This window comes from Cupressus sempervirens, chromosome 5, assembly GCF_028749045.1.
Source record: "Cupressus sempervirens isolate cs-2001-9-10 chromosome 5, ASM2874904v1, whole genome shotgun sequence".
NCBI lineage: Eukaryota > Viridiplantae > Streptophyta > Pinopsida > Cupressales > Cupressaceae > Cupressus > Cupressus sempervirens.
Window position 1 is genome coordinate 542,677,877 of NC_143122.1, and position 19,707 is coordinate 542,697,583.

General features: G+C 31.9%; 1 pseudogene; it reads left to right on the forward strand.

The window, feature by feature from the left end:
- LOC149557085 (18.1 kDa class I heat shock protein-like) overlaps positions 1-17,635 on the forward strand; it is a 71,498-nt pseudogene extending 53,863 nt beyond the window's left edge.
- Positions 17,636-19,707: the final 2,072 nt, after the last annotated feature.

A 19,707-nucleotide genomic window follows, 5' to 3' on the forward strand; every position in this document is an offset into this window, starting at 1 on the left:
AAAATTAAAGAAAATTATAGCCTTTTGTGAAGATGGTCAGGATTCCCTTCATTGCGATGTGGTGATGTTTTGGTATGGTTGAGCCCATATACATCGATTGAATTAGCCGGATCTAAAAATAAAACCTAGGGTTATTGCCTAGGACTTTGGTTGCTAGACATATCTAGTGGATGTTACTTGTGTAGTTGGGAAAAAAGAAAAACTGTTATAGATAGTTGAACCAACATACGACACTAAATCAATGCAAATTCATTTGTGTTAAATCATTTCCAAAAAGTATCCAAATTTATGCATCTATGACATGAATGTATCACTTGCTCAAATATTCTCTATGTTTGATGAGGTACTAACCTAAAATGCCTCCCATGTGCACGCAAATTGCCTCCAAACAAACTTTGCAAAATAAGAAAGTGATGGCGGCCATTATTTATTTATTTATTATTATGAACCCAATTGGTTGAAATTTTGACCAAATTGGGAAAAACTAATTTGGTCAAAATTTTGACCAACTCGGGCATTAAAAAAAAAGTATTCAAGAAGCCAATTAAGGGCTTGGTTGAAATAAAGGTAAAAAATTGACCTATAATTTACTAGTGGGGTCATGGACCAATTCCCCAAAAATTATATAATTTTTAATATTGCTTTTATTATTATAAAAACTAGAACATTTACCACAAGAATTTCTAATTACCATGGTAATTAATTATATATATATTTTTAATGTTTTTCTTTTATAGATGTGATAGAAAACATATTTTCAACCATTTAAAATTTCTCGAACAATAAATTTTCTTACTTTGAAACCCTACCATAAATTACTTTTCTTCCAATTTCCAAGTAAAGGTTCTCAAGTTCGTTTCTCTTAGATGATTCAATGACAAAGAACGGTTGTTTCAAGAACAAGGGTTTGAGTTTTAAAATACAATTTCCATAAACAAAGATCCATATAATAGGCACAAAAAAGAGATAGGTAGATACAAATATTTAGTATGATAAGCTCTAAAGAATTCCTACCTTGATCTGATGCTAAAATCTGACAAAAGCTTAAAGAATGCAAAAATTCTCGTCTCCCAAAATCCTTACAAAAAATTGCTCCTCCAAACCTCTGTGTGGAGAAATGAGCTCTAATATCCTAATAAAGAGTTTAACTAATCCTAGGGTTTTAGTTTTACGAACATGAAAAGCCTTTTCTTTTATTATTTTAATTTATTTAATTCATTGTGCACATTGTTTGCCTTTAATTAAAATAAAACTTATTTAAATGATTCCCGCTACGTTTTTATTAAATAAGAAGACAATTTTAGAAAACATATTTATTAATTTAACTAATAATAATATTTAAAGTTCATTATTTAAATTCAACTTCTAAATTTATTATTAGTAATTTAAATAAATATAATCATGCCAAATTTGGTCTTTTAATTAAATCTTTTAATTTATTTTTTCTATTTAGTTAATTTCTCAATTAATTAAATATAATTAAAAATTGATTTTTCTTTATAATTTTTTGTTTAATTAAACCATTTAATCATATCTTTGTTTGATTTAATTATAACAAAAAATCATAGCAAACCCACAAACTCAAAAGAAAATCATCTAACATAGTACGAATCAAACTCAAAGGTCAAAATTTGGAATTCACGTCACTTGACAAATTTAGAAAGGTAAATAACTCAGATACTTGTCCTATATTTTAGGGCATTTGGCTCAAATTTAGGATTTGGACTTGAGAATTATCTCCCCTTCTTTACCATTGAGATATTGTTATAGGGCACGCTCATCTTGAAAATTCAGGGAAGTTGATGCTTGGTACTTGCAATATGCATAAAGTCAAACATGTACATATGCATATATATCTAAAGTAAATAGGAAATGGTGGGGAGTGGTACATCATGTAGATCCTGACTAGTAGGTGATTACGACTTCCTCCCTCAACCACATCAGAAATGTCAAACATACATGTACACCATACACATGCAATATGGGGTAAGTAACCATAGAACTACATATAAATCATACATATAACTATCATCATGAAAATAACTAAAATCACTATATAAAATATACAAAGCATCATCATCTATAGAATAATCATGAATACATGAAATATCCAAGTATAAAGTAGCTCATCAAATATATAATATGAGTATGGAAGTAATGTCAACCAAATTAGGTAATTGAGTACCACTGAATCCTATCATATAAGCATAAAAGATGACCTAAAAGAATTTAGCAATATAACATAAAAGTAAACTAGGGATAGGCACTACACATAAGGTATCTCTAACATAATTCATCAACAATTTGCAAATGATACAATATTACCAGGTGAGAGCTCCTTAAAGAAAACAAAAATTTATAAATTAATAATAAATGATTATATGAAGGCATTAGGACAAATGGTAAACACAAACAAATTAGTAATATTTTTTTATCAACACAGAAGAGAGAATGGAGAGAGAAATTTGTAAATTTATGGGTTATAAAAAAGACATCTTTCCTTGTAAATATCTTGGAATAGAATTAGAAAAAGGAGTAAAAGAGGGAAAACTTGGGATTCGGTGCTAGAGAAAGTAGATAAATCCATTAATAGCTGGAAGCATAAATGGCTAACTAAAGCTAGAAGATCTACCATGATAAAATCAATCACGCCAGCTATTCCAACCTATCAAATGTCATGTTTACCTTTATCCAAAGGCATTAAAACAAAGTTATATTAAAAAATAAAAAATTCTTTTGGCAAGGAACCAAAGAAAATAAATAACTAGCCTTAATAAAATGGGATAACATATGCAAACCCAAGGAATTTCGAGGAATTTCGAGGCTTAGGCATAACAAAATTCAGTCGCAAAATGAAGCTTTGGGAGCAAAATTAATATGGAGAATGGTCAAGGAAAATAATAATAAATTGGCCAAATTTCTATACCATAAATATCTTAATAGTGATAACCCATTATCTCTATTTATAACTCTTAAAGCCCCAGAGGTTCACGAATTTGGAACTTTATGATGCAATGTTTCCCATTAATAACAAAAAGCCAACCTAGGAAATAGGATTAGGACAAGATGCTCTATTCTAGTAAGATTCTTCGGACAAGTTACCACCTCCAGATAAAATCAATCTTCCAATTAACATCAAATATACCTTAACATCAATTTGGGGTAAAAATGTTAGCGATTATAAAATCAAAATCAACAAAAATCTCTTTGAAGATTAGCAATGGAAATCCCTAGATAATACTCCATTATCATTAGTATAAAAACATACCTTCTCTTCATTTCTAAATAGTAGACAAGCTAATCACAAGAATAGGAAGGATAAGCTATTATGGGTGTTGGAAGACTTATTGGGAAGAAAGATACTGAGAGGGGGAGGGGGTTAATCGGGATCTATATAAACTTTAACTCCTTAAAAAAAAATAACAGATTAACTCCATTCACTCCTATTCCATCTCATATCTTAGATCATATACCATATAGTCATGAACTATAAAACTGAAATGAATCTAGCTATGCATGACATCCATCAACATGAAAATGTAAATACATAACACAAAGATTTTGGTTACCCAGAAACCCTACTAGGTGAAGGTAAACCTGGGGTGGGGATGACACCCAAAAATCTTCACTTCTACAATAATATATTTTTCCTACTAGGAATACAATTTTGATCACTTCTAATGATCTACCTTATGAGGGGTTTGCCCTATTAAGAGCTTTACAAGAATGTTAACTCTACCTTGATTAAAGGATTTGAACTCACAATGAAGTAAGTACTTGGTCAGGAGATTTAACTAGGTCTATTATAACTACTATGTTAAGAGATTTGCCCTGATGCACTAGTTATAATGTCTCATTACCTGATCCTTCGATTAGCACTTCATGCCAAATTATGGATCTCCTCTTTCCTTGTCTAAATTGATCTCCTTGTTTGACTTTCTCTATTTTTTCCATCACTTCTAGGTTGCTCTATCTAATCTCTTTATCAAACTTATCCTTGACCTTTTCACACATTCATGATCTTCCTTTACACACACTTGATTTAGGGTTTGATCCCTTCTTAAATAGACAATCGTGGAAGGTTCTAGACCAAAATCAATAATCCATAATTCACCCTTTTCCACTTAGTCCTTCTAATTTTCTAATTGGTTACTCTACCTTCCTAGGGATTGATGTCCTCTGAAAAAATGTGTAATTATCTCCTTAACTATTTCTCCAATCCATAAACATAACATAGAAGTCAGCCAAAATGATTTATATAAGTGTTTGTACCATTAAAAACACATATGTCAAAATTGGTTTACTCGACATTTGAATAAGCTGACGTTCGGTCATAACTCACATTCATGATGTCCCTCAGCTTCTATATATTTGACATGTATTGATTCACTTGACATAAACTAACTTTACATCACTTGTCTCTATAAATTTCACTTGACATATATTGTGGCTCAGTCTACACTAGGGTGCTTGGCAACCTTTGACTTGTTTATTATGAAGTAAAAATATAAGCAAGTTCATGTAGTTTAGTTTTCATTGGATGACTTGGTCAAAGTGATGACTCACCAACATTGTCTAGAAAATGACTAAGTGTTAGACATTGATAGGAAAAAAGGCTTAGAGATCAATAATCTCCCCCTTTGACATTAGTGAAAAAACACTTTGTCATGACTTAGCAATCCATTAAAATTCAAAATATCAAAAAAATAGTACTCCCACTTAGATTGTGATTTGGTCTTCGAAAAATTGACTTTGCTATATACAATATATGTACATGTCTATGATCTTGTGATATCTAATGTTAAATCATCTAATTTCCCCTTTGTGATTTCAAATTCTAATTTGATTTCCCCTATGTCATGATGACTAACCCTTTTGATGTATCTAATTTCCCCCTTGTTTTTGATTCTTATGGCTTGGGGTTTGTAGGGGTCAACTAATACTTGTCCAAAATTGTTTCGTGATTTGATAAAATTACCTCTAATCCTTGATTCCATATGGATTGGGCTGATTCCAGGAACTAAATTTGGATTTCTAGTTGGGTGGCTAGATCAATTAAATAATCTATAGTTGAGAGATGCAGATCTCTCTTAACTAAGTCTTGTGCAACTGATAGTTCCTTCTATATTAACTCCAAATGAGGTAGCAATATGGTTTTTATTGAAATTAGTTTATATTTAATGTTGTTGTCTTTAGCCATCAACTCGGCTAGTCTCGCTTGACCAAATGCCAATTTATTATATGAATGTGAGCTTGAACTTGTGTTCTTGCTCAATGAATTAGCACAAGCCATCAAATGTGCTTGTAATTGATCAACATAGAATTGGTTCTCCATGGTGAAGAAATAAACATCACAATGTTTTATATACAATAAGTGAACAATTTTTAAAATTCCTTCCAAACTAGTTGCAAGGTTAGAAAGCTCAACCTATCTTTTTGCAAGTCTAATTGAGAATTTCCCCAAAACTTTGTGCTCAAACTTTTTCTCAAACCATCTCATCATTTTCTCATTGGTCTCTATATCCTCATCATTTACTTTCTCAACTGTATGAACTAACTATTCTAAATTGGTTTCTACTTATTTACATCATGAGTATCAAAAGAATTTACAAAAGCATATTTAATGTCATGGAGTACTTGATTCTTCTTGAACTCCCTCTTTAACTATTCTTGCTTTGTCTTACAATTCAATGAAGCTTGTAGATTCTACTTTTGTTCCAATGTCATATTACCAGGGTCATACTTGGGCAATGTAATGACTTCGTCTAGACTCACTAGAGTCTTTTTTGATTCAAACCTTGTATTCATCACCTGTGACCGTGGGGTGCCATCACTTGGTAGTAATATTTGCAATTGTTTTGCCTTTGCAATTGTAACCTATTGAACATGTTTAATAGTTAATGCATTAGTGTGAACAACACTTAGTTGCTGAATAAGAGCTTAGATAGCCTCTTCCTCCTTAGGATTCTCAATCTCTATTTGATTAGATGGGTTTTCCTCCTTATCTGCCTCTGAGGTATCCTAAGAAGATTGGCCGACTTCACCTTTCTCTTATTCTTGCTCATTAATTGCATGTGTAGACTTTGGTAGCACAATAGTGGCCTTGCCTTGATTCTCAACGCTTATGTCTAGAACAACTATTACTGATGCAACTTGCATACCATTAATTGATGCACTATCAATCCTTAGATAATCTTAAATTTGTAATAAAATTGGATTGGTGCATGGAAGAGAAGTATCTGAGGTGTTTGATTCAACATTTTAAAAATCTTCCTTAGTTAAGATATTCTATTGTTGTGGTGATAAATTAGGAACATCCTCTATAGTGATAACATCTTGTTGTTTTCTCCCCTCTACTAACTTCCTCACTTGTTATTCTAATATTTTAAGCTCATCATCTTCTTCTTGATTATCTAATTCTATAGCATCTCTACCCTCTTCCTCTTTTTCCTTTTCTATCGACAGAAGTAGCAAACTAAATGCTTTCTCCCATATCAAAATGCTTTCTTTTTTGACCTCATTTAGTTTATTCTTCAAAATTTTATATTCCCTTACTTTAGGCACAAATTTCTTGGCAATATCTCTTAGGGAAATAGACATATGTGTCTTCCCTAAATCAGGCATAGTTTGGGCCAATGTAGTCTCCCTTATGTGCTTTTTAGTGGATAATGCCCACTTCTACTTTGCATCTAATTTATTATACAAATCCTTAGGAATACCCTTTCATAAATCTATAGGTGTATACTTAAAATTTTTCATCATATCTAGCATGGCCTTCTCAATCTTTTCTTGATCTTCTTTATTTAAAGAATTATATTTAATTTTTTTGAAGCCTACTATGCTAGCCGAGTTTCTAATATTTTACATACCCGATCTATTGTCATAGGATTTTGTCTTGGTACAATTTGAAGCTTTCTCAAATCATTAGACTTAGTTACCTTTTCTTCATCCTTCTCCTCATCAAGTGTGATAATCAGTTTTATTCTTGGCCTCTTTGGTAGACTTTGCTTGACCCCTTTAGTTTGTTTCCTCTTTTCTAGAATTTTCTTTGTCTTAGTAGCTAGGGACTAAGCTTCCTTGAATCTTGTTATTATCCTCCTCTTAGGCTTAGGTTCAAGAGGTGTGACTTATTTTCTTACATTCTCCTTTAGATCCTTCTTTACCTTAGGATCAACAAACATAATTTTCTTCTATTTAGTTGCCTTGGTTTCATTAACAACTAGCTCTTTACCCTTTGATTCTTTATCTTCTTCTTCTTCTTCATCATCAGATTCTTTTTCTTCACCTTTTCCCTCTATTATCTAAAGAGGTTCTTTGCCAAGTTTTTCCTCAAGATCTATGATCATCTTTTTCTTTTTCCTATCCATCTTGGGCACTTTTGTTTACATCACCGTTCTAAGCTTGGATGACTCATAGTTGCTACAGGGCTCGACATTCTTGTTTATTTCTTTAGATAATAAAGTAGTAACTACTGCAATGATTTCATCTACATTTACTTCATATTGCATTGGTCTTAACCATGCAACCCTTGGTAACATCGCCTGTGTATACATGAAATCTATATCTACCATGAAACAAATATCTTCATAGTAAAGATTCACTACAAACTGTGGGATCCTCATTTTATCCTCATTTTATTAAAATAGTTTATCCATTATGGTCTCAAAATTTTTGCCCAATTGTTCAATGAAAATATTGATATGCTTGGTGATAGGTCTTGTCCTATCCCATACAATTGTGCCTAATGTAGGAAATGATTTTTTCTCATAGAAAAATATAAAAACTAGCAAAAATCCAAACATACATGAACTATTCTTGGCCTTCCAAATTACTCCAAGATTTTGTGATAGTTATTGAAGTTGCAGCTCCACCAGGTCATAACTATGATCTTTCTTTATGAATTTTGTAACACAAGTTGACTACAATGCATGAAATACTATTTAGTTGGCTTGACTGATATAGCTCGGGCACAATTTCACATACTACAAACTCAATAACATGATCCTCCATTCCATCAATAGAAATTCCTTGGCCTTTCCATTTGGCCTTCATTTTATCCTTGATGACATTCTTTAGTGCACATCTCATAGTCTTTCCTCTATCTAGGGTGGGATAATGAGTAAATCAATAAATAATTTCTTTGTTTATCTTGACTAGTCCACCTTCCAACCACACTTTCATATCATGTACTTGGCTTAGTACAATATTTATCCATTCCACTTTGAATACTTTAGGAAATACTAGGGCACGAGTAAACCCTTTCTTAGTAACAAATTCTTTTTTGTCTTTCAAGATTCCATTATCACATTACTTGTCATATGCAATAGTAATTTCATAGTCTCCAATCTCTACAACCTTGTACATGTAACATGGCCAAACATCATGAACCATCAAGACTCTAGGTAGAATCAATGATAGGATACTAGATGCATCTATAGTCATTGCAATGTTAGGGTAAGCCATGAATTTGGGTGGAGGATATTGGTCACTACTCACAATCTATGTGTTTCTTTCCTTCACATCTCTTTCCCAAAAGTAGACAATGCCATTTTGAAACTAGAGTTTAACAATTTAACTTTAACAATTTTGAAAACAAATTAACTCAACACTTCAAACCTTGTTTACTTAGCTCTTTAAATTTGCCAATGACACACTGTGATTAGCTTGTTCTTTTGCTAAAATTGCCCTTGAACCACCTAGTAAATGAAAATGAACATAAAAAAATTGATATACACCTTCAATTTGTTGAGTTAGGTCTGCAATAAATGTGATGTACTAAAGTAGGTGGATTATAGCTATTTCAACCTTCACATAGCAATGTGTTCGCACTTCTTTCCTTCAAATACTCAACCTTAGTTACTTAGCTTAGTCATCATATTCCATTGGTTTTGTGTGAACACTTGGCTCATATGGCATTACTTGGTTGCTATAGGCTATAATACTAATACTTAACATCAATTATGCATTGAATTATTTTTCTCAATTCTTCCCTCATATCTATCCTAGTGCATCTTGATTCATGCATATATGGAGTTTCAATCACATTTCTTGTTAGGAACTGATATGTAATTTGTCATTTAAGTGTACAGTTCCTCACATACCTTCTTTGCTTAGTTAGATGTGGTGTGATCACTTGATCCATTAGATCGGGTGATCTCAAGTTCACTTGATATACTACCTCTAGCTTCTACTTTCTTTTTCTAGGTTTGATTCATCTCCTTTGTTTTTTCTATGTCAACTTTTCATTTTCCTTTGATGTGTCCATTGCTTAGTGCTAGTGCTCGGGTCCTGCAGTTCTTACTAACATGTCCAACCTTATGACAAATAAAGAAAATTAAGCTTCCATTTAACCACTTCTTGTAATTACCCCTGAAATGTTTCCTAATGCAATTTTTTGGAATGTGACCATACTCTTCACAATAATGACAACTATACCATGTGTTATAATCCAAATTGTAAGAGATACCTTTCTTAGGTGCATGTGCTTGCTTCTTAGATGTCCAATTGGATTATTCTTTGGATCTACATTATTGAGCTCTATGTCCATATTTCTGACAAATGTAGCAATGTCCTTCAAATCTAGGTGTAATAGGTGTATCACTTACCTTTGACCTGAATTCATGTGCTTGATGTCCTTGTTTCTTGTAGTTAAAGAAGTTACTAGTAAACTTATGTTTAGGATTTTTCTTACCATTATTGCTTCTACAAATGTTTTTTGTGTGTCCCACCTTGCCACAATGATGACATGCATGTTTACCTTTGGATTTTGCATTTCTTTTCTCTCCACTCTTGAATGATTCTCCTTCTTTAGTAGATAAAGAGTGCTTGATATGTCCTAGATCAAAAGTATCATTGGATGACCTTGGTGATCTCATCACTTCTTCAAAGTACTTTATAGCTTTACTAGGTTTGTTCATCCTCTAGAAGTTCTTTCTCAAATCTTAACTCATTCCTCAAGTGGTCACTTTGAGATTTCATATTTGTAATCTCCATGTCCTTTCTATTCATCTCTTGATTTGTAAGTAAAAATTGATTCATCATGTCTAGCTGATTATTTGTAAGATTATGTAAATGAGATGACCTTTCTTCAAGTCTAGTAGCCATTTGTCTCTTGTCTTCTTAAGTCATGCTTTGTCTTCTTCAACTTTATTTTTCTATTTAGTTACTTCACATAGTCTTACTGATTGCTCTCTCTTTAATCCTCTGACTTCTTAACTTAGAATGTTGTTCTTCTCCATTATGTATATTATTACTACATCACTTTCACTAGAATTTCCATTGTTAAGTAGTCCTTTTGTATCTACTTCTTTATAAAGTGTATAAATATGCTAAATGGCCATATCTTTCCTTTTCTTTAAGGATTTCCTTTACTCCTATTTTTCTACTTCAAGTTGTTGCAGTATGATCTGGATGTCAATCATTTGATTCTCAATAATCTTTTCAAATTTGTAAGCCTCCATCTCCAAGATCTAAACTCTCAAGCTATTAGGACTTATTTTAAGAGAACTCAACTTTGATATCAATTGTTGGAAGTCTTATTGGCAAGCAAGATATTGAGGGGGGGGGGGGGGGGGGGGGGGGTGGTGTTGAATTAGGATCTATAGAAACTTTAACTCCTTTAAAAAAAATATATATTAACTAAATTCTCTTCTATTACATCTCATCTTAGATCATATACCATATAATCATTAACTATAAAACTAAAATGAATCTAACTGTGAATGACATCCATCAACATGAAAATGTAAACACATAACACAAAGATTTTGGTTACCCAAAAACCCTCCAAGGTGAAGGTAAAACTGGGATGGGGATGACACCCACAAATCTTCACTGCTACAACAATAAAGTTCACCAGTTAGGGCTATAATTTTGATCACTTCTGATGATCTACCTAGTTAAGATCTTTACAAGACTATTAAGTCTACCTTGATTAAAGAATTTAAACTCACAATGAATTAAGAACTCTATTAGGAGATTTAACTAAGTCTATTAAAACCACTCTGTTAAGAGATTTTCCTTGATACAGTGGTTATAATGTCTATCCTAGATTATGGATCTCCTCTTTCTTTGTATGAATTGATCTCCTTATCTAATTTTCTTTGTTCTACCCTTCACTACTAGGTTTCTTTGTTTGATCTCTTTATCAAACTTAGCCTTCCTTACTCTGTCCTTGACCTTTTTGCACATTCATGATCTTCCTTCAAAAAAACTTGATTTTTGGTTTGATCCTTCTTATATAGACAATCATGGAAGGTTCTAGATCAAAATCAATGATCTAGAATTCACCCTTTTGCTGCTTATTCCTTCTGATTTTTTGATTGATTACTCTGCCTTCCTAGGGATTGATGTCTCTAAAAAATGTGTAATTATCTCTTAGTTATCTCTACAATCCATAAATATAACATAGAAGTTGACCAAAATTATTTACATAAGTGTTTGTGCCATTACAAACACTATGCCAAGACTAGTTTACTAGGCAATTGAATAACCTGATGCTCAGCCATAACTAACATTCAGGCTATCCCTCAGCTTCTATATATTTGGCATGTACTGACTCACTTGGCATAAACCAAATTTACATCACTCGGTCTCCATATGTTTCACTTGACATATATTATGACTTGGTCTACACAGGGTTGCTCGACAATCTTTGACTTATTCTAGATGAAGTGAAAATAAGCAAGTCCATGTAGATCAACCTTCATTAGATGGCTTGGTCGAAGTGATGACTGACCAATGTTGCCTAGTGTAACATACCCTACTAATTCTACCTTGAATTTTTTTAGTTTTGATTCAACAACATTTTGTCAAACAGTTGGTGTGCAAAGTCTGATTTGTAATTTCTGAGTTCTTGTTCAGATGTTATAATACTTCTCTGCCAAATAATGACCATATGATCTGAAGAATAGCAAGGACAAATATCTTGGCACTTGAACACTACTACAAATATGCAATGTAAAGAGTTCTTATGGACTGATCGTAAATGTTCCATACACTTATCCTCTATTCAAGATATACAAACTTCATATAGCTGTGTACAAAAGTGACTGAGTTTGTAGTGCAAGGACTGTTACACAGTGACTGAATATGCAAAACTCTTTATAATTATGACAACCTATACATTCATTGAACTATTATAATCGGGTGTAGAAGAACCTGGAAATAATATGATCGCTGTTGTTTGAAATTTGAGGATGTATGTCCAGTTTAGCAACCCATCTAATAGCTGCTCGGTTAGGGTATGAAATATGACCTCCAAGTACACAGAATGAGGATTGTTCATGCGCACTATTCACACGCACTGTTCACGCGCACTGTTCACGCGCACTGTAGCAGCACTGTTTACCCACAAACCTGCTCCAAATCTCACCTCCAAATCTGCTGTCCATGCTGTTCAATGTCTGCAATGATAATCCTTTGGAAATGGAACAATTTCAATCTTACCTGTAGCTGAAAAATTGAAGCTGAATGCACACAGTATGAAGCTAATAGATCTTAAATCCCTTGACTCTGTCTTCCAAGAGCGAAAGGATGTCACCAATGGAGGATTTTGTCTCCAAAAGCCAGCAACCAAACCAACCAAACTAAGCTTGAATTCATCAATCTCTTCATATCTCCACACCCCACTCATGGCTGTATATAAAGTCCTCTTAGAGGGTTGACCCCCACTCCACAAGCAATGTGGGATTAAATCTCATATTTGCATTTAATATATTGTTTCCATTTATCACTTTAAAGTCCCAAGGAGATCATTTGGTGTCCCACTCTTGGGCACACATATAAATACAAAATATAATAAAGTAACCTTATAATATTAATTTAATTGAAGTTACTTTATTAAATAACTTCCGGCATTAAAATTCCATAGCAAATGATCTCGAAACACCACAAATGATAGCTCGTTAGAAAGAGCTAAGAAAAACACATCCAACCCCATCATCAAAATTATCATCCGACTAGCCTGGCTGACTTACTAAAAATAGTAAGTCACATTGTAAATGCCTCCAAACGAACTTAGTTGGCCCCAGAACAAAATTGACTAGGCCAAAACACCACAAGATCCCGTCCATGTCCTTGTTAGCCCCCGGGAACCACATAGAAGTAGGCTAACGACAACATATATCCAAACTGGTTAAACAGGGGACATTACACCTAGAAAATGACTAAGTGGAAATTATAAAGTAAAATTAGGATATGAACAAATTCTCAACTCAAAACAATGAGAAAAACTTGACATACCCCTAAATCTTTGTTGGGATCCAATTTGCCTACCAAAACTAGAAATCTTTTTATGGGAAGTCATGCAAGATAAAATATTAACAATTTTTTTTTTACCAAAATTAGATATGAAGGTCCTTCAAGATGTCCATTATGTGAAAAAAGAGTTAGAAACAACAAAATGCATTATTTTTTCATGACAATTTGAAAAATCTTGTTGGTACTGGTTAAGTAAAAAACTTAATTAGAGTTCAGCTTTCCCAAATAAAGTAATAGAATTTTTAAGAAATTGGCCAAAAAATGGAAGTTCTAAAATTTATAATAATTTATGGAAAATCCCTTCCTCAATTATTTTATGGTAAATATGGAAAGAAAGAAATAGAAGATTTTTTTGCAATAAAAATCAGACTTAAACTCTCTTTTCAACAAAATAGAACCAAGCATTACAAAAGTAATCAACAATAGTTTGAGAAACACTATAAAAGAAGAAGGTTCTTTCTGAGAATGGAATGTAGAGATGCATAAAAAATAGATCAAACTAATTAATCCACCGCTAATGTATCCCAAAGCTAGTAAGTTGAATAGACTACATTGTAAATAGGAACCTCCACCAACTAGTTAGCATAAGTTAAAATTTGATGGGGCATCTAGAGGCAATCCCAGAATTGTAGGATTAAGTTGTATTATTTACTCAGATCAAGAAATATCCCTAACTAAAAGAGCCAAACCACTAGGTTATCTCTCTAATAACTTAGCAGAAATTGAGGCCTTAATAGAAGGTTTATTTTTATGCCAAAACTTAGGAATCAAGAAGCTTATTATTGAAGGGGATTCTCAAATAACCCTAAATGGTCTTAGAAAAAGGAAACCTCCAATTGGATCTTGAATTCTAAATTAGAAAAATTGTCAAACTTAGTTGAAACATTTTATGATATCAATATTAAACATATTTATAGGGAGGGCAATAAAGAAGCAAACTCCTTAGCAAATTCAAGTGCTAACAATTTACATATTTATGAAGTCTTTTCACCTATTCTCGATTAAATATTCCTATTATTTCAAGATTATGTCTAATTTCCTTAGCTTTTCTTCTATAGCTATCTTTAATATTTTAGTTTTAGACTTTTCTTCACTCATCTCTTTTTCCTATATTTGTTAGGTTTAGTTTCCTATTTTTTAGTTTTTATTTTATCCAAGATTTCATTTTAAACCAATACAATATAATAAGAAATTAATCATTTATTAGATTCTCTTCCTACTTAGATTAGCCCCTTACACTGCATTATATTTTTTTCCCATTTTAGCTTCCCTTTATCTTTTAAAATTTTATATACTTATGCTCTTTTAATTTGTTTCCTTTTTGCATAATTTCTACCCTCTCTAACTACCCTCTCTCTATTTTTTCCCTCCCCTTTCTTCTTTGGGTTAGCTATAGTCTCACTTCTTATTATTAGTATCTTCCTAAACTTTAGGACTAAGTTTTAATCCTTTTAGAGTTTTGACTTTTCCCTCTAGCATGTAATCATTATTGATAATCATCACTAGTTATCATTAATGTTTGTATCCTCAAATATTGATCATGTCCTTGATATGTGCGATGGAGTGCTACTACCATCTTTTTTTGATAGGTGTAGAGTTAAACAAAATCTGAAGAAATCTTAAGGCTTTTATTTGTAGTTTTTCTTATTTTTGCATCTTGTATTTGGGCATGGATAATGATATCTCTGGTGTTTCTTCTTGTTATCTTTCACCTTTGGTAGTAATGGTTATCCCATTGTCATGGATACATGCATTTTTCTCTTCCATAGTCATGAACATGGAATAATGGTGTTCTTAGGCCCAGTCAAACTTGAGAGATGGAATAGTATTTTACTTACTCAAGAAGATATGGTATGGTTTGTTGTAGATATAGTCCTAGGATAAAAAAACTTTAATTACAATAATTCATGGTGGACAAATAGTGATATTGTGGATTGTTTCATAGCTATTTATTTGAAAGTGGGTACAAATCAATTAGAAACTGTTAAACTCTATGAAGCTATTTTTGATCCAACCTAGCTTAAAGGTTTGTATCAAGTGGTCTTTAGTATAAAATACCATATGGAAATCCCATACCCACAAATGTACATGGATTGGCCAATAGGTAGTCTTAAGTTAGCCTAGATTCCTAGGTGTCTAGTTTTAAATATCACAAATCAAAGGACTTTTGACAAAATTTGGCCAAAACTAAAATCAAATGTTCATTTTATCATTCGTTGGTGTAATATTATCAACGAAAGGAAAAATTTATAGCTTTTTCTCCTCTTCAAAAAAGCTAATTTGGAACCCCCTCCTATTTCAATTGATGAGATTACAAAGCCTTAAGCTTTTAGCTTATGAGACTCAAAAAATCTAGCTTCCCAAAGAACATGAAAAATGCTAGTTCCACATTGCTTGGCCAAAGAAAGGGATCAAAATCCTACAACAATGGGCTACTTAACCCAAGAGTGGACATTTCAAGTGGTTCTTATCCAACTCATTTGGACTCATTTAATATATCAACCAGGGACATAAACTTGAAATGGTGTTTGCAAAATATATGCTTCAAACTTATCTCAACTTAAGAACTACTCTATGGAAATTCAAGTGCTTCAACTATAGGAAATTTATGCTAAAGCTGAGAACCAAATCTATTTTAATAAAGCATGAAAATACAATTGAGAATTACTTCAACTACCTATGCTATAGGAATAGTCCACTAATTTTGTTATTAGTGGTTTGCAGGAATAGTAGAGCCTACTTTGGTTCTACGAACTAAATATAAATCCTATGCTAACTAATTAGTTGACTCCCTGTGTGGTCCCCCATAGAGAAGTGAAGTAAAATAACTAGAGATGAAAACTTGAAATGATATTTTTATTCATAACAATAAAACATACATACTGATGAACAATAAGATTATAGTTAGTACTTAAAACTCAACAACTTCTTCTTTCTATTGAAAAATGATTGACTAAAACCTAGCACCTCTGGAACACTGACTTCTAGTTATTTAAAATGCAAACTAGGAAAAAAATTCCTAGATTCAAAAACTCATCAACTATCGAAAAAAATTATGACATTGATTATTACAACAGGTGCATTAATTCTAGTGTCAAATAGAACAGTAATTTAGGAGCTCATGACCCTTGAATTTCCTCCCCTCAAGGCTAGTCTATTAATGTGAGCAACTACTTTGACTCTTGCTTGGTTGAGTTGACTTTGCTTTTATATCTAAAAAATATTAACACCTCCAAAAAAATAACATACATCAAGAATTATTCAAAGCATGTTATTAAGCTGAGAGGCTTCTACAATGGGAGCATATTTCATTGTAAACAATTTAACATTTAAAAAAAAATTGACAGCAGCTGCCAGTATGACAATGAACAGTTCCTTTCACCCATTATTGCATTCATTCATTATGGAATATGAATTGTTTTCAAAAATAATATATTCATAATAGCGACACTCCATAGTCGAAGAAGTTTCTAGAATTGTTCTCGCGGACAACAGTGAGAGCTGTGATACCTTGCTGGTAATCTGCAGCCTGTTAGAACAATATTTTTTATGCTATGCGGTGTGCGAACAAGTGGCATTCCCTTTAAATAGATTAAATGCTTCCCTCACCAACTTATTCCCTCTATAAAAATTCTTCACAAATCTACACCTCTCTCAAATCCTCTCATCCCGTCTATAAATTGAAACCAATCTTTTGAGTTGGTCATCACAAAGACAATTTACAACATTTTGTACATTTACAAGCTCTACAAAATTTCAACCTCTTTTCATATTTATTTGGTAAAAAAAAGGCTCTGACTCCATTTTTTGGAAGAGGCACAGGCGCATGGGATCCATGGAAAAGAACCTCTTTGATCCATGGCTTCCCATTTCTCGTGTGTGGGATGCCATGGATTTGACTATCCCCACAATGACTTCTTCATTTTTCAAGGGACACATGGCCATGGCCAACACAAGGGTTGATTGAAAGGAAACCCCTGAAGCTCATTTCTTCACCATAGATTTGCCTGGTAAAATATCAATAATCCATTTGCCCCCTTTTCTAGGTTTATTATGTTCCATTCCAACAAATTTTTCTTAAAGATTTTTTGTAGAGCTGAGGAAGGAGGATTTGAAAATTGATTTGGTAGATCAGACTACCCTGCGAATAAGCGGGGAGAGGCACAAAGAAGAGGAGGAAAAGACGGATCAGTGGCACCGTGTTGAGCATTCCAGTCGGTGATTTATGAGGCAATTCTGTTTGCTAGAAAATGTAAATGTGGATAGCATTTCGACAAAGCTTGAGAACTAGGTTTTAACTATGAATGCTCCCAAAATGCAATCTGATGGAGGCAATGGTGGCAATGTAAACAAAATTAAAATTGGCAGTTCTTAGATAATGAATGTATTAGATTTTGGTATTAGTATTATGATAGTGCATGGGGTTTTTGAAATATAGGGTGCTAATTGTACACTTTCTTGTTATTATTATTAGATATTGGTATTAATATTATGAGAATGCCATGGGCGTTCTGAAATATAGAGTGCTACTTGTATACTTTGTTTGGATATTAATTTAAATAAATTCATTTTTGTTTCCCTTAATTGAATTTTGTCTATTTCATTTTTATCGCTTCTTGAAATTGTAGAAAAAAATTAAAATTAATGGAAAATATGTCTTCTTAGTAAATATGTAAATAAAAAATATAATAACAACTTTATTATTTTTGAGTATCTTATTTTTATAAAGTTTAAAGAAGATCTAAAAAAGCTTATAGGAAAATAAGATATTTCTAAATATTTCTATTGCATGACATGTTTCTATATTTTTCAACTCCATGATGTTTCTTAGATTTAAAGGTTGTGTTATTTCTTTAAATATGGATAATGTTTCTATATTTTTTATGTTTCTTAGATTTAAAGATTGATGTTTCTTACATTTAAAGATTGTGTCATTTCTTTAAATATGGATAATTGATATATTGTTAGCTTTTTATTGTTTTATTTTTAATTAAATAATTATCTTAAAAAAATTATAAAATATTTCTTGCTTTATATAATAAATAGTCTTTTATGAGTTGTTTGAAAGTGAATAAGTATGATTAGTGCATAAATAGGATAATGAAATTTATGAAAATATTAATTCATAACCCTAACTATAATCAAACCATACCAATAATGAATGTCATACAATAATGGTAGAGTTCCCTCTAATTGACCCCAAACCTAATCTAACCTTAATTATAACCCTAATTGTTCTTTGATCTCACTCATACCTTATCTCTGTCTTTTCAAACCCAATATTGTTGTGGCCTTTCATTCTATTTATGTTCATCTTATTGCATGCATATCACATATGTCTTCATTACCTTCTCATTAGAAGAATTTCTTAGAGAATGTGAGCAAATCATTGGCGATTGCCTATTTTATTTCTATAGTTTGTTCTAACAAGAGTTTATCTTGAATTGTATTCTTATATAAGGAGTTGCAATAGTTTTGGAAATTATCAAATAAAAAGTTGTTAATGTATATTAAAAATCTATTTAAAAATTAGAATGTACGAATATTAAGAAAATATTTTAAATTTTTACTATTTTTAAAGAAAACCTCATAATTTCTAAAATAACTGGTAAAGCTATTTTTTAGTGAGTTTGAGTTTATGACTAATAATATAAATTTGCCTAAAATTTATAATCTATTGGATCTATGGCTCTACAATCAAATTAAACCTTAATTTTCTTTTTAGCCAATTGATCTTTAATGGCTACTTTGTTCATATAATTTTATTTCTAAATATTTCCACACATGATCTTCTAGAATATATGTTCGAGTGGGAAAATTTTATTTTTTCAAAGTTAACTATAACATGACTAAATTGTACATTTCTTCATTTACGAGTTTATTTGGATATTTTATTATTTTCAATAATTGAATTAAAACATATATATTTAATTAAAGTTAAAATGATTAATATACTTAAACTTTGATAATGTAAGAAAATAATAAACTTAAGACTATTATAATAAACTATTTAAAAAGTTACAACAATTTTTTAAAATAAAAATTAGACAAAACTAAGTTAGATGTTAAATAAAGTTTTAGAAATAAGGTTGAATTTTGAAATAAGTCAAACTTTACAAATCAAACCTTTGAAGTTAAAATCAAAAGATGGTTTGGAATTAGAGTCAAAATTTGAAAGTTAAGACATATGAGAGAGAGTGTGACATGAAGTACAAAGAGAGGCAGAGAGGGCAGAGAGGGGAAACATGGGGAAGGGTGAGATGCATGAGGTAGACACATAGAGAGAGATAAAGATACATGAGGCAAGGAGATTAATATGAGAGAGAGAGAAGAGAGAGAGAGAGAGAGAGAGAGAGGAGAGAGAGGAGAGAGAGAGAGAGAGATGAGTGTTACAAAGAGAGAATAGATTGTGTGTGTGTGTGCACGCACGTGAGAGAGAGAGAGTAG